This window comes from Ptiloglossa arizonensis, chromosome 1 (assembly GCF_051014685.1).
Source record: "Ptiloglossa arizonensis isolate GNS036 chromosome 1, iyPtiAriz1_principal, whole genome shotgun sequence".
NCBI classification, from domain to species: domain Eukaryota; kingdom Metazoa; phylum Arthropoda; class Insecta; order Hymenoptera; family Colletidae; genus Ptiloglossa; species Ptiloglossa arizonensis.
In genome coordinates, this window is record NC_135048.1 from 28,156,139 (window position 1) to 28,181,266 (window position 25,128).

At 45.0% G+C, this 25,128-nt stretch overlaps 1 protein-coding gene across 3 annotated transcripts in view; it reads right to left on the minus strand.

The window, feature by feature from the left end:
* Nucleotides 1–25,128, minus strand: part of 14-3-3zeta (tyrosine 3-monooxygenase/tryptophan 5-monooxygenase activation protein zeta) — a 46,402-nt gene that overhangs the window by 19,100 nt on the left and 2,174 nt on the right. The window contains exon 1 of one of the 3 annotated variants that reach the window (XM_076304469.1): nt 2,498–2,705. The exons of 1 other annotated variant lie outside the window; for it this stretch is intronic. The gene's annotated coding sequence lies outside the window, so the exon portion shown is untranslated. Of the gene's footprint in view, nt 1–2,497; nt 2,706–25,128 lie in introns of those variants that run through there. One more of the 3 variants, XM_076304229.1, reaches the window with a different exon arrangement.

Consider the following 25,128-nt stretch of genomic DNA (forward strand, 5'->3'; position numbering starts at 1 on the left):
AAACCGCACCGTGGATTCAGCAATTACGTCGTCGTTAATAACGATGTTGCGGGTGGTACGAGCAGCGACATCGACGGCGGTGAACGAAAGTGAATTGTTATCGGCGATATCGCGGCGGTTAGTAATCACGACACGCTCGAACGCGAGCAAAAATGGTGTCTTCCAGGAGCAACGACGGGAGAGTACGCCTGTCGATGGGTAGGAGAGGTGGCAGAAAGAGGCAGGATCGCGTTTCATTTTATACGCTTCCGGTCGATGGCATTCACCGTTCTCGGGATACGAGTATATACGCGTACTCCGCGCGGCTGGATAAGAGAGCGCATACCGGGGAAAAAGTATTTCGAGAATATTTCTTCCGTTGAATATATCGCCCCCACGTACGTGATGATACAATTCGAAGAATTTACTCGGGGAAGTTGCCGCTGGAAACTGCCAACGATCCCCCCACCTATCTGCCATTCAAAGCGGAAGGAACAAAGTTTATCTTCGCTTCGAAGATAAATCGATATTCGATCGTGAATCTCCGATAGGGAAGCTACTGCTGCGCACCATCGGTCACGTCGTTTTTAACTCGAATGTCCGATAAAATTCCATGCGATCGTAACCTAGATCGATCGAAGAAGCTCGATTGGAATTATCAGGTAGCGACATAGGCGCCGGTACCGCGCACGAATCGCTTCGTTCGCTCGACAGCGACGGAAACGCCGAGGTTCGAGTTCGATTCACCACGAAACTCCGTTAGGTTCGCGCTGGTACGACTATTGTTACACGATAAATCGACGCGTGTCGGCGACTAGATTGCACGCGACAATACGACAGACAGGAAGGTCAAGTAGTCAGAGATTCCTGCGCTCGAAGAAACCCGGACAGAAATATTAAACCGGTAGGTGTATTCGACGTCCTATATTTAATCGCGCGCAATCACCTGGCTTTAGGTTAGCAGAGGCTCGGCGACAGTGTTGCCGGATCTACGAGAAGCGATGAGAAACCCCACGTTGCCAGTGAAATATTTCCGGCGCAGACTTTTCGAGCGGTTCGCGAATGGAACGTGACGAGAGAACTCGCGCGGACCGATTTTGCCTTCTGCGGCACACTCCCACGACTCGCTATACCTGCGCGACCACCCAGTACCAACCCTGTTCGTTTAAAAATACAAAATGGTATTTCGTATTTGGGAATAGTCCATGTACCCGTTCCGACTTCGTACGCGTGCTCCCTCCTGCGCGAACCTCACGAACCGTGGATTTTCGACGCAAGAGATACAGCTCCTCGCGGACGTATCGTTGAATCTGACACGGACTTCGTATTACGAATACCTATGATTCAACGTCTTCTTAGGAATCTCGAGTTGGACCGCGTGCCAAGTTCACCGACAGACGCACCGTTCACGCGCAAAACTGTGAAATCGTAATCAAACATGTTAATTGCAATTACTGGTGAAAAGAGCATTTGTAGGGCAAAGATGTCGTATAGATAGAAAAACGTGACATCATTTTATTGTCGATAAAAATACGAATTTTATCAGACAACGTACGTTTATCTGCATCAGTATTGCGTTACGTTAGACGTTTCGATAAATTTGCCTGGCGATCGAAGCGTACTTACATGTATAGTCTTTAATAATTACTTTTTCGCGTTCTAACAATTACAGCGAATCGATAACTCGAAGAGAGATACGCGAAGGGAAATGGCGAACAAAAATTACGCGAATCGCTCGCAAATCATTGGCTAAGGCATGCGTGTGTCGTCTTGTTTGCTCGTAAGCATTCCGCGAAAAGAACAGAAAAGAACATGTTCAATTTGCGCGTGCAATGCAGTAGCTCCCATGGGAAACGCAGGGTGAAGCTCACGCTGTCAAGCCGAAGGTCGCGCGTGGAATTCGTCGAAGGAAAGATACCGTCGCGTACGATTATCAGTAATGGTTTGAGGTTATGGTCGATGTAGTCGTAGCCGCGACTCAAGAGGGAGCCAGACGGAGCGCCACGGCGCTACTTTCACGAAGCGAGAGCGAAATTCCTCGTCTACACACTCTCTCTTGGCCAACACGCCCCGTCCTCGAGGCGTTCACGAGCGATTCGCGCCGCGCGATACGGACAAGAACAGGCCGAGGACAAAGAAACCGACGCAACGGATCACCTCCTTGCTTCCGGCGAAACGAATCGGCGTCATTGCGGAGACCGCACCGATTCGCTTCTACGTCGCAGTACGATGCCGCAGAGATCGATATCTTTGTTCGACTTAGATTATTCGCAGAAAGCGCGATGAAAAGCGAGCACACAATTCCAGCATATTCTCGAAGAATCTTCAGATTGGAAATAGGTAAAGGAACGGCTCAATAGAAGCGACCATCGTCTGCGTAGCAGCATGCGTGAAAAGAATAACTAGGCGGAGGGGGTGTCGAGGTGGAGAGGAAACAAGAAATAAGAGACAGATAAGGTGCTGAACGGAGACAGATAGTAGAGAAAAGCGATGCAACAATGTAACGTCGCAATCTTACCTATAGTTAAAGTCTTTTGTACAATAAATACTTAAATAAATACACGATCAGCGTATTCCGTAGTCTCGCGCGGCAACGGGAGGGGGTCCGAAAACTGACTAGACTCTTGGTATTGCTAGTTCCTTTTTGTCCGGGGGGGTAAAGAGCGAGACCGTATTACGCGGAGAAACTACGCCGGGTCTTTTTCCTCAGTCACACTCAGTTACGATACCACACATCCCTCAGTGACCACTCCCGCACAGCGACTGAGCCGGCAACGCTGCTCGTGGTGGGGACTCGGCGCGCCTCGTGCCGGGACTCGGTTGCGTTCGGTTATTCTCGACACCCGTCGGTTTCCCTCGGTGTGCCTCGTCCCGAGCCGAAGTATTGATCGGCTCGCCCAGCATGGCCGGCTCGACGAGGTTGGGTGGGGCAGCGGCGCACGGCTGTCCCGGGACATCAGACATGGGACGCGATGCGTCGCGTCGCGCTGTACTGCGCTACGTTACGCAGCGCTGCGCTTAAACACGATATGCGTTATCGTGCAACCGTCGCATACACTCAACGCTACCCTCCTTTCTTCCGTTTCTGTATTTAATTACCTTACAATGGTACTTGATAATAAACTTCAAAGAGCTTGGATAGTTGTACAATATCTTAGAACTCACAAAAGACGTATGCGCGGTATTCTCGGTACCGACCAAATCTTAAATCGGTGCTCATTAAAAGCAGGATACTCGCAACGCTTGGACCGTCTCGTTCGCAACAATGTAGACCGTTACAATCTCTTTAGAATTATCATAATTTTATATCGTCGAGAAATGTCCCAGGCTAATAAATCTATGCGTCCGTCTGCCTCCACCATTCCTCTCCTTCCTTTCTTTCCCTCTCGAACCGTTCTACTTCCATGCGAACTTATTCCCAGTCATCCCGTTGGAAAATTAACCCGACTCCCTGTCTTGGTCTTTTACGCAAACTTCTCGTCTCTTTTCCAGTTTACACCTCTCCAGTAGCTCCGCCCAACGAAATATTTGCTAATTGCCGTCATTTACAATTCGTAATATTTCGTGGAAATTGTCAGTGTCGGAGAACGTTCGCGGTTGAATTCGCGGAATATCAAGGTTCTACTTGACACGGAACGTTACGAATATGTTGTGCATCAAGCTGCAAAAGTATTTACATTTTTTCATCGAACACTGCTCCGTGACTTATTTTCTGCTTGATCGACACGAGTCGTGAGTCAGAAAAATTCGAATAGTCGCGATACGGAGATAAAGATAAAAATTCTTTGCGATTTCGCATCGTGCGAGCGATTAGGGATTATCGAATTGCTCGAAGGAACGCGTGAGAATGCCTCGGGGAGAATCTCTCGCGTTTTTAACCGTCGTATTTTTGAAAGACTCGGAGCCCCACTCGAATCCTTGAACGTCTCCCGACGCTAGCCAACGTTTCAACGGGAATCTTCGTCTAATTGTGCGCGACGTTGATAAAAGGTCTACGAAAACGAATGTCCCACGGAACGCGCAAAATCAAATCCTCAACGTGACGCGTGAGCACGTGCCACGACACGTGATATCCGGCTCCCGCCGACGGATCATTTTGGAAATAAATAACACGCCCGGACGTCAACCAACACGATCCATAGCTGCGGATCGATCCTCGTTCTCGCTTACCGGAGAGTAGAATCGTTACGACTCGTATGTAGATACACGTAAGCGGATAATAAATCGGCACGCGTTGCGCGCGTAAATTGCTTCTTTCTAATTGACAATCAAAAGAACGCCTTCGCGGTGGTCACGTGGTACACAGGAATCAAAAGAACTGTCGTCGAGCCGCGTTCGCCATCGTGTTACGTCGTTGCATCGCTTCGGTTCGCCTCGCGCAAGGCGTTGCGACGCGAAATATCGAACGAACGGAAAACTGATAACGTGTGATATCGATCGAGACGGGCCTACGCTCGATATTTATTCGTGCTTTCGTCCGCCGATTCGTCGGTTCTCCGCGTAGGCGGGGATCGGGTGAAACTTCGTCTTTACTCGGTAAACCCAACGATCAATTTCGACAGAGAGAGAGGGAGAGAGAGAAACAAAGAACCGGCGGGCACGACTCGATAGCGAGAAACGGGGGCGGCAGAGGGAGGGGGAGAGCCACAGCCCCGATCGAAAAAAAAGAAACGGTCGAAACGCGGAAGATCCCAATCGCGGAGTGACCTCACGACCACCACAAGTCGAAGAAGGAAACACAGAAATTAGATACAGCGGCGGATAGAAAAAGAGGCAATTACGCAGGCTACAATAGCGGAATCGAGAAGACGAGCGCAAGAACAGGGGGTTGGCTGGTGAGGCTGAAATGAAATATTGATCTGCGGAGGCGCGCGCAACCCCTGCAGCCGACCCGCCCTTCCTTCTTCCTAGGCCACCATTTTCTCTCTCTCTCTCTCTCTCTCTCTCTCTCTCTCTCTCCTCCCTTTACCTTGCCCACGGAAAACCTTGCCGAAATTACATCTGGAACAACTGTTCATTGAACTCTTCGACGAATCCAAGATTCTCCGCGAAGGACACACCCGGTTTTTCTTTAACTCCGAAAAATTCCTACGGTTATCGTGCGGACGGTGACCATCGAAGAATGAAAAAAAAAAAAAAAATAGAAATGAAGCGGAAAGAAAGAAAAAGAGCGAAACCCAGTTGTTCGAACGAAGTTCGATCGCAACCAACCGCCGGTATACTTGTTTCGATATTTCCGGTGTTGAGAGCACGCGATGGAAGGCCATCGCCGAACTTTATTCGGACGCGCAGCTAAACGTGGGAATTTCATACGAGGCCATCGTAAATCGATATAAAACAATGTAACGCGGCGAGCGTGTAGAGGTAGGTACCCGGTTGTCGGAGAGAGAGATACATTCAAACTGAACGCGTATTCGTATCGACGAGTGCATTGGGGCTTAATACCGCGTGCGTTTTAACATCCTGAATTTATCGTTCTACTTCCAGAACGGACGGACGGCGCGCGCGGCTGAATAAAAATTTTCAGTAATCTCAACGTCGAGCCGAAGGAACGAGGCTTTTCTTTCGATCGGGATTGAATTAAATTCCAGCATCCATCGGTTTGGTTCCGGTATTTTACCGCTAGATGGCCACTGTATCGAAATCTTTCCCTTTGTTTCGATGAGATTGCTTTCAGCGCTTTAAAATGTGTTTCGATAAATTTTACAATCGATATTCCAACGAAGCGACGATTTCCCAGAGACAGTAAAGGGGGAGACGGTAAACAGATTACAAAATGCAGTAATGGCTTAATTTCGTTTCATCCGCGGACGACCTTCGAATTCGTTCGACAAAGTTCCAATGATAATATATTTACCAGTCCGTGGATACCACCATCGATATCGACTGTCATCGATTACGTCGATATCGAGCGTACACATAACCCCCTGCGAACGAACTACGTCGCTACAAAACAATTACTCCTCGCTCGGCCAATCTCCACCGACGTTGTAACGATTCCAATAAAGAAATTCGCTCGATTATTGCGCCCTCGTTAAGATAACCGAATTCGGGACGAGCGTTCACGATTTCTTCGGGTTGCACGACCGTCGCTATCGTACGAAACAATGAAAATTTCAGCTCATAACTCCGCGAACCCAAGGAGCTCGAGAAACAAATAACGAGATAACTTTTCGAATAAAATTATAGGTTTCTCTCTCTCTCTCACTCTGTCTCTTTTTTTTTCGTTTCAACTGTATCGCGTGATCTCCGGAATCTAATTTCTTGCAACATTTATGTTACCATCCTGAGAACGAGACGACGCCCATTAGTTTGCAAAAAAAAAAGAAAAAAAATAGAGAAAAGCAATGGTAATAAAGCAAAATAAAAAAAAGGAAAAGATTGCGTTAAATCTGAAAACGAGTGTATCTACCGAAGAAACTTCGCGTTTCTTTGTTCGTGCGCTACCTTTGAGGTTAGGTTGAATAGCTAGCCGCATTATCCCGTACGATACATTAAACGTTCCCTTATTTGCGGCAATAAAGACTTTATCGGTCGATTACACGATCTTCGCGGAAATTCTGGGGAAAATGTATTTTAACTCGCCACGTTACGGTAGAAGAATACTGTATCGTTCGTATCGACCTATATTTTAGGTTAGGTCGCGCCCTAAACGAACCGATGATTCGAAGTTCAATAGACGGTGGATGGTCTTTCGAGAGATTTCTATCTTGTTACGAGAAAACTGCGAATGTACAGTAAAACTTGCTACATTGGAGAGTTTTATCCCGGAAAAGGGCAAAAACGAAATTTTGAACAAATCGGGGTAGACGAGTGATTGGATCAAAATATTATTTTGTTCGAATATTATTATATAGTTCGAAACAATTTCTTTTAGTTCGCAACGCGACAAGAAAAGCAACCTATATCTCGATGGTGTTCATAATTTTAAATAAATTTACCGGACAATAATAAACGAGGTTTATAAACTTGAATTATTTTATCAATAATACAAACGGAAGCATTGTATCGTTTAAATTTCAAAGATTAAAAAACTGATGCCACTTCGATTAAATATATTCAGCTCTTTAATCTTTTCCTTCTCCGTAAGTCGGTTGAAAAATATCCTCCCATCCGTTCGGAACACTGCCATCGAGATTAGAATCTTAAAAAAGAAGAAAAAGAAAAAAAATTCCATTTTTTTATCTATAATCGTCGAACAGCCCTATTCACGTTCTCCGGTAGCGATCGACTTGAAAACCGCGTGCCACAGAGTGGTGGAAAACATTTATAAAAATTCGAATTCTTCGTACACGCTCTCAATCCCGTATAAATGAAAATTGTAATAAACGGGTCCAAGTGAAACTTCCGTGTACCGTGGCGATGCAGATAACGCGGCACCGATCTTATAGTTCCCTACCTCGTTTCTTTATATGGTCATAAAATAGACCACCATTGCGGTCGCGCGTACATGACGGTTGGTAGGTATGTCACGAGAGAATCGACGCGTCACGAATAAGCGACGCGCGCGGTTAGCGAACGTGTTAATCGAGAGGTACACATCGAGACGACCGAACCCGCTCCGAGGACGATGTTTTTCCCCGTAACGTCGTCGAGAGAACCGCTTTTAAAAAAGCATTTTCACGTAGGGGCGTGTGCACGTGTGTATACGTATGTGTGCGCGCACGGGGGGTTCCCCTCTATCTCGGGCGCTCGTCCGCGCGGCTCGAAGCAAGGCTCGTGAAAGTAGAGGGTAAGCGACGCGTCGCGTAATGGAAATCGATAAAGTTGGCTTTACGAACCAATTTCCGTGCTGGTAATACGTTATCTTCTTGGTCGCAAACGAGTTAAGAGACCCACGAGAGGAAACAAAGCGAATAAAAGGATTTCGAATTTTCCGTCCACGAGACTCTTTTCCCGGAAAAAATTCCCGAATACGAAGAGTCGATGGAAAAAGGGAGCGGCGTGCATTTATTAAATTAGTGGTTCGCGACGCTAGCGTAACGCGGACCATTTGGCCGCGATACTCGCGCTCCTGGCGCGCGTGTTGATGTCCCATTTTTCGTCCGTTTTTGCCAAACGCGGATACCCTCCCATCGATCGGCCGCCGACCGAACTAATTTTCGTGCGGGGTGGCCGCCCGCGTCGTCGTTGTCGTTTGTCCGGCAACCTTTAATGCTCCGCTCGGGAACGAGCACGTACGCTAGGTTAGTAACGCGTAGATCAATATTAGCTCGCGGTTCGCGCGTGACAGCCCGGTCCGCGTTCATGCACGAGAGCGTTATTCTCATTTTGCAGCCCGCAAACAGGTTGCGCGAGCTACAAAAGGCGAGCAGCAGCACCTACTCGAAACGACGCGTTTCTACGCCGGTCGTAGCACTCGTCGGCTCGACTGGACTCGATTCAACCGATAAAGGCGACACGTGCCACGAACACTACCGGTTTCACCCGAACAATAAGGAACTCGAAAACTCGTCGCGCGTCGAGCCCCTCGTTTTGTCCCGGCTGGGAATCATCTGACCGATCTCGCGGACTAACGAGCCGTGTATTAAATTCGTATTCGGGAAGTCAGGGGTCGCGGGCTCGCCCACTTCGTTTTCTCTCTCTCTCTCTCCTCGCCGCTATTTAATAGCGTGGGTGTTTCAGGTTAACGGTCAATTTTTTTTCCCCGTAATATGCTGATTTTCATTATTGCTAAACTCCTTTATCGCCCGTATACGATAGTACGCGCGTATAAAAATAAAATGCAAACAAAATGTGCGAGCGTATAAGAAGGTGAAGCTAAGAATGCTTGTAATAAAACCTAACCTCGAATATAGAGCGCGGTTAACGATTCTTAATCGTGGATTCTTTGCGAATTTCTCACATTTTAAAGTATCGTGCGAACTTGGTTTCGCAGAGCGTAAATTCATGTTTGTTTAAAAATGATTGAACAATTGAATAACGATCCTTTTTCGATGAATTTTTTTCATAATTTTTGCCCGAAGTTTAAATTTAGAAGAATAAATAGATTGGCGATAAAATTTCAATACTTGCGTAAGATTAATTCCTCGACTCGCTATTATACGGTATTGGCTCGTAATCCCGATGCAAGTTTGTGTATATATTAGAACACCCTTGGGTAAATCCGATTTTTCGCTACCTCACTTGCACAAGTAAATACGGGTCTCGCGATCCAATTAACCGTACTCGTTAGTTATTTGAATAATTTAGATATCTTCGTTCGGTTTTATCCAATATTTCGAGAGCAACATTATGTAGGATATTTTACAAGCCCTCGAATTCTGTTTCCGCTTACGTTCTTATACATATTTTATACGCATGTATTTACGTATCGAATAAAGTTTTCTTTCCACGAAGAAGTACACACGGATCTGTTTAACTTCAATTAACTTTCAAAACCACGATTGTGTACCATGGTTGCACGGTATATTTATACAATTCAATCTGCCCGGTTAATTCATTTTCGAAGCTGCAACACGATTCGAATATGCATAAACGTAACGTACCGCGGGGAGAAAAGAGGGTCAATCTCAAGTAAATTTTCTCACCCAAAATTCGCGATTCCTTCCAGAAGCGATCTTTCTCACTCTCTACAGTACATTCGGTAAACGAACGTACTTTCGAACTGCAATTCAAGATAAACGCATCCACGTGAACTTCTTTATTGAAAAGTGATTAAAGAAAAGGAAACTTCGTGTTAACGCGTACTTCGTATAAATAATATACAACGTAACAATTTATACGATCGGCAGTTCCAATTCGTTCGTTGCGAAATATTTAATTTTTCCATTCAAATTTTTAATACGCGTTCAACGAGTCACGGATAAAAGGTTATTTATCTTTCATTCGTTCGAAATTTTCATCTAGATCGAATCTCTGGTATAAGGTCGTAGCCAGCGGCACAACCGACTTATTGTATTAAGTCGTTAACCGAGTTCCGCGAATCGCTCTTAGATGGAGCTAAATTATACCGAACTTCTGTTTCTTCCCGTTATTCATTTGTTTCTCGACAATTGGTCATTTAACCGCAACCGAACACGAAACTTGATTCTTCGCGAGAAAAACACTTTTTTCGTCTCGATTCAAAACGAAACAAACGCCCAGGATGTTCGTTGGAAAAGCGTTTAAAAAAAAATCGCGATGAAACGAAAAAGAAAAAAAGAGGTCAACGATTATTATTTCGCATCCAAGGAGTCTACATTCTTCCGACCTGGAATTCAGCCTATCGGAGAAACAGTAGCAAATCATAGCGTACCGCAACCAAGAGAAGAAATACTATAATTCATCTAATCAACATTTAATCCATTTGATCTGAACTACGAGTCTCATGGTTGTCCAAGTCGGACAATTTATACCCTAGAGTGTCTATTTATAAGCACGGGGCATAAAATATTACGGTCGTAACCGTAATAATACTCTCGTCTCACCGTGGTGAAAAATTGCAAAAAATAACGCGAAGACTTTAATCATTATTATTATTAATGTTTGATAATTGAAGACCGAACGAGGCCCGAATGAATATTTTCCAGGGTAAAATCCACGGGGCTTCGGGTCGATGATCCGATAATTTTGGCCCCCGTGCACCGAGAGGAGCACACCGTTGCCAAACAAGAAAGAAAACTCTCGATTACGGCGTAACGAACGTATCTCCGGGCACCGTGATCGATAAATGGATCGCGGGTGGATATTCAGACGCGGGTTCTCGCCTGCAACGGCCGATAAGGCGAACTCGTTCGTTCGTCCAGTCGACCGTGGACGACGAGTCTCCGGTTTCGCGTGACGAGTCAATTTGAATGCGGTTTTTTCGAGAGAGCCTTTCGACGAGCTACGTGTCGCGGAGATGCATCGAGTAAAAATGAAAAGATAGATATGGAAAAAGGGGGAGGAAAAAAAAAAAAATTGCACATAGCTACACATACAGTCCCCATCGAGCACCGAGGAAGCGTAACTGTTACGACACTGACCTTGCTCGCACGCTGGGAGTCGCGGCGTCCGCGCGCGTTTCCCAAGCTTCGTTCTGAAAACCCTCTTCCGTCGCGCTGTCGCGCCGTCGGAAGACTCTCAAGGATGCGTGACGTCGTTTCGGTATGGATTTTCAATAAGCCGCCATTTTTATTGCAATTGTCCGGACGAGATAATCGTAACCGTCCCGAGGGACTCCCAATGGTTCTGGAGAACGTCTCGTGGACTCGAGGGACTCTCTTCACGGTTACGGAGAACAACACCTCGAGGATTCCAGGAACGCACGATGGTTTTTAAATGGGACGCCATTTTTATTGCGATTGTACGGACGAGATAATTGTTACCGTCCCGAGGGACTCTCGACTGTTCTAGAGAAAACGTGGAGAACTCGAGAGAGTTTTTACAGTTCTGGAGAATAACTGGAGAACTCTAGGAACGCACGATGGTTTTACAATAGTGGCGTTATTTTTATTGAAATTGTCCGGACGAGGTAATCGTTACCGAGAGACTCTCAATGGTTCTGGAGAACATCTTGAGGACTCGAGGAACTCTTTACGGTGCTGCAGAACACCTCGAGAACTCGAGGGACTTTCTACAGTTATGGAGAACACCTGGAGAACTCTAGGAACGATCAATGGTTTTTCAACAGAACACTATTTTTTTTATAATTTTCCGGACGAGATAATTGTAACCGTCCCGAGGGACTCTAGACGTTTCTGAAGAACACGTAAAGAACTCGAGAGATTATTTACAGTTCTGGAGAACATTTGGAGACCTCTAAGAACGCCCGATGATTTTTCAATAGAACGCCATTTTGATCGCAATTGTCCGGACGAGATAATCGTAACCGTCCCGAGGGACTCTAGACGGTTCTGGGGAACATTTCGAGAACTCGAGGGACCCTCGACCGTTCTGGAGAACACCTCGAGGACTCGAGAAACGCCCGAGGGTCCTGGAGAACGTCGAGGACCTTTCCTATGGCCGAGAGGACGGGAGTGGCCAAGAAAGAGAACCACCGGGGGTGGTGGGTAGCTACAAGGAGGGAATACTCGGTGCACGGAAGAGCGAGCGACGTGGGAAACGTCCTCGACGTCGATTCGCTCGCCAGGACCAATCCTCGGGCCAGGACCAATCCGTCGACGTCTACCGCGCGAATATCGATCGACGAGGTTCGCGTGCGTGCACATCCTCGGCCTACTCTGGACGCGCGTCTTTTCCAATACTGCGCGCATCACCGATCCGGCTGTTAAATATTGAGAATAGAACCTACCTACGCGCCCTACGGCCCTTTGCGTTGCGTCGCGGTCCTCCACTCGTTGAACGAGGCGCCGAAAGTATAGGCATCGCGCGTCGGGACAGTCGTCAGCGTTTAGGTTCGCGGTCGACGAAGTTATTTTTGAGACGATTTTTGAGAAAGAAGGATTTTTCGTCGAAGAAGATATTTTTTATAATTTCTTAACGAGTTCGAGGTTGACGAAGTTACTTTTGGAACGATTTTTGAGAAAGAAGGATTTTTTGTCGAAGAAAGATATTTTTTATAATTTGTTAACGAGTTCGCCTTTCGTGGATGTATTTTCGTTCGGTGAGGGTACTTTCCTCCGCGAGATTGACGGTGTGATTAAAGTATAGAATTGTGAAGCATGAAAATGTCCAGAATGTACGTTAAAAAATACCAGATATTCGGGAATTGTCTGTGGAGTTGCATGTGACATCTATGGGGTGCCACCGGTAATTAATTATCGGATTGCACACGACACCAACGCGGTGTCACCGGTAATTAACTATCGGCTTGCAAGTGACGCCAACCTGGTGCGATTGGCTCGCAAGTGACACCAACGTGGTGTTATTGGCTTGTATGTAATACCAACGTGATGCCAATGGCTTGCACGTGACGTCGACTTGGTGCAATTTGCTTAGAAATAACACTAAAGTGATAAAATTCACTTACAAGTGACACCAACGTGGTGTCATTGACTCGTATGTAACAACACTGTGGTGTCACCGGTAAATAACTATAGGATTGGACGTGACGTCAACTTTGTGCAATTTGCTTGGAAATAACACCAAAGTGATGCAATTCACTTATACGTGACACTAACGTGGTGTCATTGACTTGTATGTAACAACACTGTGGTGTCACCGTGGTGAAACACCAAAGTGATACAATTCACTTACAAGTGACACCAACGTGGTGTTATTGACTTGTATGTAACAACACTGTGGTGTCCCCATGGTGAAACACCAAAGTGATACAATTCACTTACAAGTGACACCAACGTGGTGCCATTGACTTGCATGTAACATCACCGTGGTGTCACCAGTAAATATCTATGGGATTACACGTGACTCCAACCCGGGGTTACCGGTAATTAACTATCAGCTTGCACGTGACACCAAACCGGTGACATTGACTTGCAAGTGACACCAAATTGATGCAATTCGCCTGCACGTAACACCACCGTGGTGCCACCAGTAATTGACTCTCAGATTACACGTGACACCAACGTGGTATCACCGGTAATTGACTATCAAATTACCCGTGACGCCAACGTGGTGTTACCAGTAATTGACTATCGGATTACACGTGACGTCGATGTGGTGTCACTAGTAATTAACCCTTTTCACTCGAGAGGCGATCGTCGATCGCCACTTAATTCGGTGTACTTTCACCAATTCGGAAAACCATCGTGGTTTGGAATTGAAATTAAAATTCAATTACTACTCTCTTGTAACATGTAAACACATGTATATGAAATGTTGACATGAAAATGACCCGTTTGAAATTAATTACACGATTTGAAGGATTTCAACGAGGTGCTGGTTTCTGGTAGCAGAAAAGCTTCGAGTGCAAAGGGTTAACTATTGGTTTGCACGTGACACCATTCTGGTGCCACTGGACGTAAAAGTGTCGATAAAGTAATTTTAATTAAGCACTGAAAAACTGCAAGAAGTAACGGAGCATGGCGAGCGACTATAGTCGTGTATAAATGGCGTCTCGTGGAGAGCGACTATAGTCGCCCGTATAGGCGGAAGGGTTAAATATTGAGGTACGAGCACACGCGCCCTTTAATTTCCTGCACGCGCACGCCTACGTATGCTACACCTATTGCAGTCTCGATCGAACCACTCGTGTTCGTGTTCTTTATGTCTGGAGTTATCGTACGAGATAAACAACGAACCGTGTTTCTCTTTTAGATTCGAGAACGACGAACATCCGAGTGTCCTAATGTATACGAAAGTTGTTACGACAACTTCTCGGACAGGTAGTTGAAACTTGGTCACTGTTATCTCTGCGGTACGCTCGCCTTTGTACGCGAGAACATTCAGGAAATATAATAGAACAGAAGTCTTACCCAGATACACTCTTTGCACGTTGTCTATTTAACGCAAATTAGAATTTTAATTATAGAATGAAATTATTGCGTTTTTTTTTCTTTTAAACTTGCGTCAAACGTCTATCGACATTAGAATAACATTCGGAATAAATTACTGTACTGTGTTTTTATTCCAATGAAATTTATCCTTGTATTTATCTTTAGTCCCCTTTAAACCGATCTATAGAAATACTGTATCGAAAAAGAGAATTAACAGAATGACTAAATACGTTGGTTATAATTTTGCGACAACTCGGAAATAATCTTGCGCCGTTCGAAAAATCAGGATCGAAAGTGCAACGAGCGAAAGACGGTCGGAGCTGAAATGGAAGGAGTTTCTCGTGAAACAGTAAGCGTCCGCGAAATATAAACGACAGAAAAGCCTTTGCGAGAGCGTGCGAGCCACAGGTGGCAGTGTAGATGTGTCGCGTGGGTGTGCAACGGCCCTTGTCCCCGACAAGGGTTTCCCTCCCTCCGTGCGAAGCCATCTCCGATAAACTGATCCAGAAGAAAGGCTCCGCTCCCTTTGTTATTCGTGCGCGACATCGACCCCGAAATTAGCGCCCCTACTGAACGCACGCTCTCGAAAAATAAATCGCGACAGAAACCTTTGTGAGGCTGGCCGTAAAACGATCAAATTCGCGCCACCGTTCCGCAAACGAAAGAGAAAACGTTCGCAGACGCTAAGCCGCGGAACGCGCACGTCTCCGGGAAAAAAGAAAGCTGCGTTTCGCGTCTAATCGGATTACTAGGTAAACGACCGATCGTTTCAGCTGTATCGACTATTCTTCCGCCCGTTTTTTCCGTATTCCCGGAATCGAAAGCGTACAACACGCAAGACGTAAAACGTTGAAAAGAATTGTACGCGCATCGCCGTCTAGCAAGGACCCCGCGAAACACACGGAAAAATTTGTAATTGGTCTAACGTCGGTTATGTTGCGCAATCGGCGTGACAAGTGCGCTCCTTTACCCACCGCCATTCACCGATTCTCTAATACGCTCCACCGTTACCTCTCGATGTTTTCATTCACCTACAACGAAATCCTACGCCAGACTTGACTCGGACTCACCAAGCGATACACGAGACGTGGGGGGGGGGGGGGGGGGGTCAATCCGTGTCCTTCCAGGCTTCGAACGCTCGTCGAATCGGTAACTATCGTCGTACGAGTCGCGCCTTTGACAACTTTTTCACTCAACGCGCGTCACAATCGCAACGATCGCGAAGAAACGAACGACCATCCGTGACTCACATTCGCGTCGACGAACCGAGAACCCCTGTGTCTCGTAGACGTTACGACCTTTCGTTATTTAACGGTTTTTCTTTCTTACCTACGCCCATCTCTGTTTTACCTGTACCCCTCACTTTTTACCGACCGATGTCATCACCTCCTGTGTTCTTATTTACCGACTTATACGATACCTCTCTTTACGCGATCTTCCAATATTTCCTAACCTCCCGGTTCTTCCAACCGTTCTACTTTTCAACCCGCCTCTCTGTCCCTATATTCTCGTACACGCACCACATCCTTCGATTTCCGTCCTACTTCTCGTTTCTCCCTATCTTTCGACTTTATTATGACAGTTTGGCCTTATCTGCATTAACTTGTACAACCTTTTTTTTCGTAACTTGAGTTCACACCGCAACCGCTTGCTCACGCCATATGCCGTCGGGTCGGAACCGAGAACCTTCGAGCATTAAATATCGCTCGATGGCGAAACAAAGCTCTCGAACACGGCGCGACAGGGACCGTGGACGTAACGGTTTTTCGCACAATAATGTGCACAACCATCGTCGATACGAGCGTTCGAACGATGATCGTAGACAGTGTGCGATTCCGGTGCAACCTGTCGTACTTACGCGGCCGTGTCGGACGGACAGGCACACGGCGCTGTCATGCGACTGTCGTTTCGACTCGACGTATGACTCATTGTACAATAAATCGTTACCACTCTGTGACCCCTATAACGCTCGACTCGGGGAAGGTCTCGCGGTTTAAGGGATATCTTTAGCGTGTCCCTGGACGATTTTTGGGTCGTGGAACGCGCCTCTATTTCGCGAACGCAAAAGAGAAGAATCGAAAGGGCGCCTTTCGCGGCCGTCGCGACTCTCGCGACCGTACGGGCCGGCAAAAAGTTGCACGCAAGAGGTATATTTACGTTGCGCGCGTGCACACGACACACACAACGGGTGCGCGGTATCGTACGCGCGCAACTTGTACGACCAACTCGAGCTTGTGCGTCAGCCGTCTTGGAATAGCGGCTGATGTCAAGCTCGTTGGTCGTTCGTAGACGCGCCGACCGAATACACACCTACACCGGGAACGAGGGTACTCTCTCCTCGACCACTAGACGCGACAATCGACGACAACGAGAAACGATATTCGAAGCGGCTACTACGGGGTCTCGGAAAAGCTTACGGAGCTCCCGTCCGTCTCGCGACGGAATAACGCTCGAGTCGCGGGCTAATCGATAACGAGCGTCGGTAAGAAACTGCTTGCGGAATCGTGTCGCCGTCGTTCGCGAAGAACCGACGCCGCAATTCGTACGGGTCACGCGGAAACGGGGTCAGGTTTTTGGGTCGAAAAACAACGGTGAGGTTGCACCAATAAAAGGACGACGCGGCGAAACTAACTGTGTCCGATAGGGGGCGCCAGCCAGAGGAGATACACGACCAACGACCGAAATTTTTACGCGAGCCAAGAATCCCGTGAAAAATGTTCCTTTGGCGCTGCTGGTCGATACGTTTTATTTCTTGGCTCGCCGCGGCGAACGTCCGTGAAAATGTACGAATCGCCCCGCGGTCGTCTGGACGGATGTGCTTCCGTGTTCGTTGCTCGAACGCGTCACGCAAACCCTATTATTGCGCGGCGGCGAACGCGTTTCCGACGATTACGCATCCCGAGCGAGAAAACCACATATCGAATAGCGCGAAAGCGACGCGACATTACATTCACACATTCGCGGGAAGACCGACGACTGGTCGAAGGACGCGGCTGGGTATTATTAGTACGCATTCTTTCGCTTTTCTTTCTACGAACGTTACGAACATTACGCCCGTTATTAACGCACGAAAGCGAGAAGGCGACACGGGACGAGATTGCGCCTGCGTTTTTTCCCGATCGTTGCACGTCCCGTCCAGAGGGACATCGGTCGAGCGCGATACGCGGAAACGATCGATGAATATGAATCCTCGAGAGCAGCGCCCCGCGCCGGGGGTCCGCGGTACTTTTTGCAAGATCGTCGACCCCTATCGCGTTTTCAAAACGTTAACAATTTGTGTTACCGTTTCGACGTGAAAAATTATCATATTGTCCAAGCATTTTAAATACCAACGGACGATCCCAACCGCTTTATTTTGGTCCCCCTCGGTACAAGATACACGTACGTACATTATTGATCTCGAAACCAGTGACTAAAGATATAAAAAGGAATGTATCGCGGAAGAAAATTTGTAACAGTAGATAAATGTTCGTAAGATGAAATTACGAACGTTTTCAGAACCGATACATCATTTTTAAAGTGTGAACTAATTCGATGTGGATAAAATTCTGACGTTTCAGAATAAACGTATTTTGTTTTTCAACATTTTCATCGACCCTAAGGTATTTTAATACCTCTTGGGGGATCGCGACTCAAAGTTTGAGATTATTTTTATCAATTTCTACAGCCGGGTGGATTATTTCAGGAAAATCCTGCGCGTGGAAAAGTTCTGAATCGATGGACGAATCACGTACCATTACGCAGTCGACTCTTCGAGCGCGGTGGAAGTGCTGGGGTGAATATTTACGTAAAAACGAAACATACGGGCCGAATAAGGATTTCATCGCGACACTGCACGTCGCACGAGCGTGAAACTGAGAGAAGAAAAATCGGTGGGCGTTTTATTCTGGTCCCGGGTAGAAATACAGAAGGAAACGGATCCCCCGCTGTAAAAGCTCGTTTCATTCTGAGTTACATCGTTCTTGAATTAACCGAGCGACCAACGCTGGGCGCGCTTTAAAATACGAGACATCCAGTACTTCTTTTTCCACTTAAAGGAGTTCCCCCTCGTGTTTCGAGTCGAAAAGTGGGCATTATTTGAGATTTTTTTTGTCCGAGAAAAATACGCGACGTATTCAACTGAAACTTTTTGCGATAATTACGATGGTTGCGAAGACGTTGCATAAATTTTTGTGTGCAATTTCCTCTAATAGTGAACGAGTTATTAATAATATCCTGGCGGTACATTGAAAATGACATTGTAATCGGCGAACAGGAGATTGCGCCTTGCCAAATAATTAGAAACGAAAATTACCGATTATTATTCTAGGTGATTGCTGTTCACGAGCTAAAAGAAATTGAATCTTTTCAAAAATAACAAAATGGCGACAGTTTTAAGGGACGGAACGAGTTTTACTACAAGTTTTGTATTTTATTTTCACAATAAATTTACTCCTCCCTCAAAGTAATCAATACGCCCCACACAATTATAACTAATAATTTTTTTGTTTACAATATTCATAATAGTGAAAAAATATTAGTAAGAGAAGAGTGTAGAGTTTAAGGTGCATTAGTCAATATAATAGTGAAAAAAATATTAGTAAAAAATGAGTGTAGAATTTAAAATACTTTAGACAACAAAGCAATAAATTTACTCCTCCCTTAAAGTAGCCAATGGGTTCCACACTATTATGACTAATAATTTTCCTTCTAAATATCGTACGGCTTAGAATATTCATAATATTGAAGAAAATATTAGTAAGAGAAGAATGTAGAATTTAAGATACGTTAGACAACAAAGCAATAAATTTACTTCCCCCTCAAAGTAATCAATATGCCCCACACAATTATAACTAATAATTTTCGTTCTAAATATCGTACGGCTTAGAATATTCATAACATTGAAGAAAATATTAGTAAAAAAAAGTGTAGAGTTTAAAATACATTAGACAATATAATAGTAAAAAAATACTGTGGAATTTAAAATACTTTAGACAACAAAGCAATAAATTTACTCCTCCCTCAAAGTAGCTAATGCGCCCCACACTATTATGACTAATAATTTTCATTCTAAATATCGTACGGCTTAGAATATTCATAATAGTGAAAAAAATATTAGTAACAAAAGACTGTAAAATTTACGATACATTAGACAACAAAACAATAAATTTACTTCCCCCTCAAAATAACCAATACGCCCCGCACTATTATAACTAATAATTTTCATTTTAAATATCGTACTGCTTAGAATATTCATAATAGTGAAAAAAAATATTAGCAAGAGAAGAGTGTAGAGTTTAAGATACGTTAGACGAGAGAGCAACAAATTGAATTTTCAACGTTACACGTTTGTCAGTTTTTCAGCACGGAACGTGTTAAGGAAACGCCCGTGGAAAGAATTAATTTTTTTTCTCCCCAGACATAAAGAAGCCCACTTAAAGGTGAAAACGGCTGGGGTTAATTTCGCGAACGAAGTGGCGAGGTCGTGCCACGTGGAAACACGAGGTAAAGGCGGCTCGAGGAATATTTCGAGGAACACGAGGGGGCCGAGGATCGGGAAGCGGCAGTAGTCGCGGAACAATTGAACGCGGCACGCGACAGTGCCGCAGGCATGAACTTATTATCGAGCAAAATTCAATTTCCGTCGATGCGCAGTACGTACGATACGCGTACGCGGCGCACGGAACGTGAAACTCGCGCGAATTTCGATCGCGGCTGGCAAAGAAGATTCGATTACATCGCGTTCGATTCATTGTTCGCCGCGCGTCGCGAACGAGAACACGAGCACGTCCCTCCGTATTCCGTGCACGAGTTTAGGCCAGTTCGAACGAGTCGTGTTACCAACTGACTGGCCAGCAACACCGATTAGATAATCTCCAATAGTATTTCCAGCGACGTAACGAATCGTCGCGCGGATTTTCAGCACGTATTTATTTATGTTTTAACACTTTAAACGCCATGGTGGTTCCGTGAATCGATGTTACGATTCTATAAAGGACTCGTAAGACACAAACTCCGATGTAAAGTTTTAAACAGCATTACTCTCGTTAGTAATATTATAAAATTAAATCGACAAATTATCGAATGCTTCAATTTTTTACGGTGCGAACGAATATCGGAGACATTTTTAAGTATAGAAAATTGACGTGATTTTGATGTGTTAAATGTTTGGGGCACAGTCGCTGAACTGGTGTGAAATGATATTAAGTGACATGACATTAGAAAATAGAGTAGATTTAATTACGAGATGGAATATTAAGAGTCTTACCGTACGACTTGTACGGAATTATTTTAATTTTTCACGTTGAAAAGTATTCCAATGTGAATATCAGGGTATTAAAAAGGTGGGACATTTTTTAATATCCACTACGCCCCAAAGAGTTAAGTCCAGGAAACCGTGACACGGAAGTAGGCTACCGAGGTACTATATAGGAGAGGGGGAAAAAAATGGTTTCGAAACATTCAAGGAAAAAATCGTTACGACTTCCAATTTGTCCAGAGTCGACTATCGCGCGCTCGCTTGCGAATCCAACCGGTTTTTCCCTACGAATGCTAATCGTTAGAACGCGACGAGAAACGATGTATTATATTTGTTCTTCTTCGAGACTGACCTTGACACCGTACGGTGGAACGCGAAGAATTATCACGGTAACATCGAAGTTCCAATAAATACGTACTTGTAGGATGTAAATCAAAATTAAAGATCCGTGTAGCCCGACCGAAACACGTGTTTACGTGTATCGTAATCGAATTCGTTTTGTTCGGGACCTCTTAAGTGACCGTTAAAAGGAACATTCGTTCCGCGTCCGAAAGAGGAAAGGAGAGAGATGGAAAAGAAAAATGGGGGAAATATTTTCTAGAAACTTATCAAAAGGAACGTGACACCGATCTACCGTAAAAAGAAGAAAAAGGAGGGAAAGAAAGAAATGAAAGAAAGAAGAGAAAATATTTTGTAGAAATTAAACGAGAGGAGAAAATATTTTGTAGAAATTAAACGAGAGGAGAAAATATTTTGTAGAAATTAAACGAATGGAAAAGGGCGGAACGATATTTGAGTGTAATTGAGTGACAATTTGAATGTAATTTAAACGGTTATCTTCCGTTTTCAAGTTAGAGTAAACAATTTTTCTTTCGTCGAAAATATTGTTCATACGTCCGATGTAAAAATCGCAGTACCTCGGTGGCGAAATATTGATGTTTCTATGATCGTTCTCCGCGTCAACTTTCGCGCGTTTTAATCTGGCTCAGAAGCCGCAATAATAAGCCGAAGAGCCGCAGGTTGCCGCCCACTGGTCTAGTCGCGCCGTGAACGCCCGAGGTTCAACGAATGCGCGAGGCGTAGAAGTATTCGCCCGGCCTCGGTCACGCTGAACAGCGATTAATTATCCGCAAACTCGCTTAGACGCGTAAGTTGCGTCTGCCGTGAGTCGAACAACGTCCTCAAGTGGCGATGGGGGGAGAGAGGGGGCGGGGCGTAGCGGAGGGTCGACCCTCTTGTGAACGCTCGAGCCGAGCAACCCCTCGGGGAACGCGCTCGAAAACCCGCGCGGAACGGATTGACGCTACCCGCTTCGTCGTACCCCCACCAGCCCTCACTCTGCGCCGCAAAATGGGGAACCTTTGAATTTCGCGTTCGCACGCTTCCCTTTCACGCCGAAACGCACCTAACAGGGGACCACCCAACCGGTATACAGAGTAACTGGGTCGCCTTGATATTTCCAATTGTCGTAGGATCGCAATTTCGCTACGAATCGCTTTTGGACACACTCTATCGATCTCAACGAACGTCCCACGACTCGAACCAACAGTGACGATTTAGGTTGTTCGGAAAGTCATTTCGTTTCTTTTTTTTTTTCTTTTGGTGAAAATGAAACATGATTTTTTTAGAGTGTATAAAAAAATAATAATATAATAGTAATAATAATTATTATTATGATAATAATATAATAATTATTTGGCGAAACCTTCGTAACCATCGAGTTGTCACGATTTCTGTTCGTTATTACATAATTTATTACTGTTAATTTCGTTTATAAATATCGAGTACAAATACGCTGCGAAGCTATCGAGTTGTCACAATTTCTGTCCGTCAGGTTGTCACACAATTGACTATTGGTAATTTTGTTTACAAATATCGAGTACAAATACGATGCGAAGCTAGAGATTTATTTTACTTTTCATAAAAATATGTTAATACCGTCCGCGGTGATTATCATGTATGCATAAAACACGCGGCGATGATCGAGTGAGGTTAGGTTCAGCACCTCAGTTGCACCTCGCCTCCTTGGCACACTTTATTTCTCGTGCATCTCATCTCCCGTGGCAAATGAATATTCACTTTACACGTATGATGCCACAGACCGTGCGCGACAAAGGCAATAAATAAAAATTGTTAATGTTAAATAATTATCGAACGTGTTTCGCTGGACTTTAACGTGTCTCGCCTTTACTGCGTACAATAATTTCGAGTCGAATTGAAAACGAAGATCGATTATATTTAACCCACCGGTCTCTCGGGTTGTCACGGGCGCACGGACCGAGCGCTGACAACGTGACAGTGCCGTATGATGTATACGAGAAACGAATTCCCCACTGTCGCGATACGATTGGAATCGCGGCGACTCGCATCCGCTGTTATCTGCGTGAAAACACGACGAACCCCCGATAAGGTTGTTTACGAAAAAATTAATTTAACGAATTGTCCTTGGTTGAGTTACATAACCGCTTTCGCGTAGTACACCGACATCGTTTCCCTCGGTACTATCCGTTCTTACGTAAATCGCAATATCGTTCTCCCCCGTTCGCTCGCGACCTCCTGGCGCCGGCCTCGAACTACGATAAATTTACGAAAGAACGACCCATGAAAAATTAATTACCGACGCTGGTCGATTAGTCGACGCACGAGCTCAAAGAGATTGGATTTTTCTGCCCGACGCCGGACGACACGGTCCTCCGGTATAGATAAACAATTTTTATTCAAACTCTTATTTCGATTCGTTAAACATCTTTAATAAGTAAATAATGAAAATGTAAGCATCTCGTATCGAGTGGAGTGGTACGGCTGGCTGCTTTTAAACCGAATGTAAAGATGTTACGCGAACGAGTGAAAATAAAAAAAAAGAAATGAAAAAAAAAAAATAGTTCTCGGATAATTTGTACGGATAATTTGTAAATCTTGGCGAACGAAAGATTTCGTAAAATAATTGAGCTAGAACGGATGAAGCGTTCGCGAGCAACGCGTTGACACTTTCAACGTTCTGCGACGCAACTCGCGGTTATCGAGCGAGTGCAACTTTCTCGATAGACTCGATTCGATTCCGAACACGGACGGTCGCTTTCCAACCAAGAAACGCTCCACGGGACGCGTCTTTCGAAGATCACGTGCAATTACAATGGCGAGAAGTGACGCGGAAAAATAGAGGACGACACCGTGCACCGAGCACATCACGAATTGACACGACATGAAATCGATAGGCTTGCGTCACCGACGTTTCCACATTTCCAGACGAATTTAGAAACGAAATCGTCGTTCCCGTCGACAACGGGACCTCTGCCGATCACGCCCTCTGACTTTTCGCGAGAACGATAAAGGGCAATCTTCCAATTTCCAACCTCTACTTCCTGCGGATGCTTTAACACGCTGAACGCCAAGCGAGTTTTTCATACCTTTCCATTCGTGTCGAACATCGCCACGGCATTCAATATCCTTGATACCTCTGCCAATTATTAAGTACAAATTAACCGAGACGAATACCTAACAATACATTTCGACGCGCCGTTTTAATACTATTTTACTTGGATGAAATAATTATACAAACGGAACAATATCTTTGTAAATGTATCGATCGAAACATTTATAACCTACAAATTTTTTTTAATAGCGATAAAGGTAACCTAAAACCTATTTTTCGATCAAAAAAAATTTGTTTTAATTTTTTCCTCGTCGTTGTACTTATTATTTTATATTATTCCTAATGATATTAGTGTTAGACGAAAGTTTACAAGTGGTATAGTTTATTTTTGGTAAGCATTGCAAGTTCGAGGTGTCGGTCACCGGTGATCGACACGGCCTGAACGGAAAGTCTAGCGTTGGCACCGATACCCGCCATGTTATTCAACGCTTTCACAGAAATAACGCGCGCAGTGTTAGACGAAATACGTGTACGGTCAGCGAAAACGTCAATTCAAGTCTGCTTTATCGTTTCACGAAAGATCTAAAGACGCCATTCGGTCCTATAATGAATATTACCACTGCATTTTCAATGCGTGACGACTTCTGAGGCTAACCCTCGACGAAAACAGCTCTATCGTTTCCAATACAAAAACGAAGCATCGTGCGTAGTAAACAGTATCAGACTATTTAGTCAAAACGTAGAAATAAATTGAACGCTAGAAACAATCTACGTCTTCGTCATTGGTTGGCGCTTATCGCCACGCTTGTAACGAGACTTAAACACCACTCGGTTCGATAACGGAGCCGAATTGACCCCGTGGTATATTAAATGTAGTTTTTTAAATGACCTGCCGAGCACGCTGGAAAAGTTTGTCGAATACCTCGCGAGACACCCTCTATGCATCCATCATAATTCAAAGAAGCGTTCGCAACGTGAACGATAGGCAGACAGTTCGTACAATATTTATCACAAGCGTAAACGTATACGCATATATATGTATCTACCTTCAGCGATTTCACGCGCACACGGATGCTTGCGTGCGCGTCTAAACCTAGAAAGCTCGTTGAAACGAAATCGGGTCGACCTGGTTTCCCGAACGTAACGAAAAAATTGATTAATCGAATAATGTCGGTGTAGATTTCCATCGGTTTCAAAGCCACCTTCGAAGCACTTAAAAC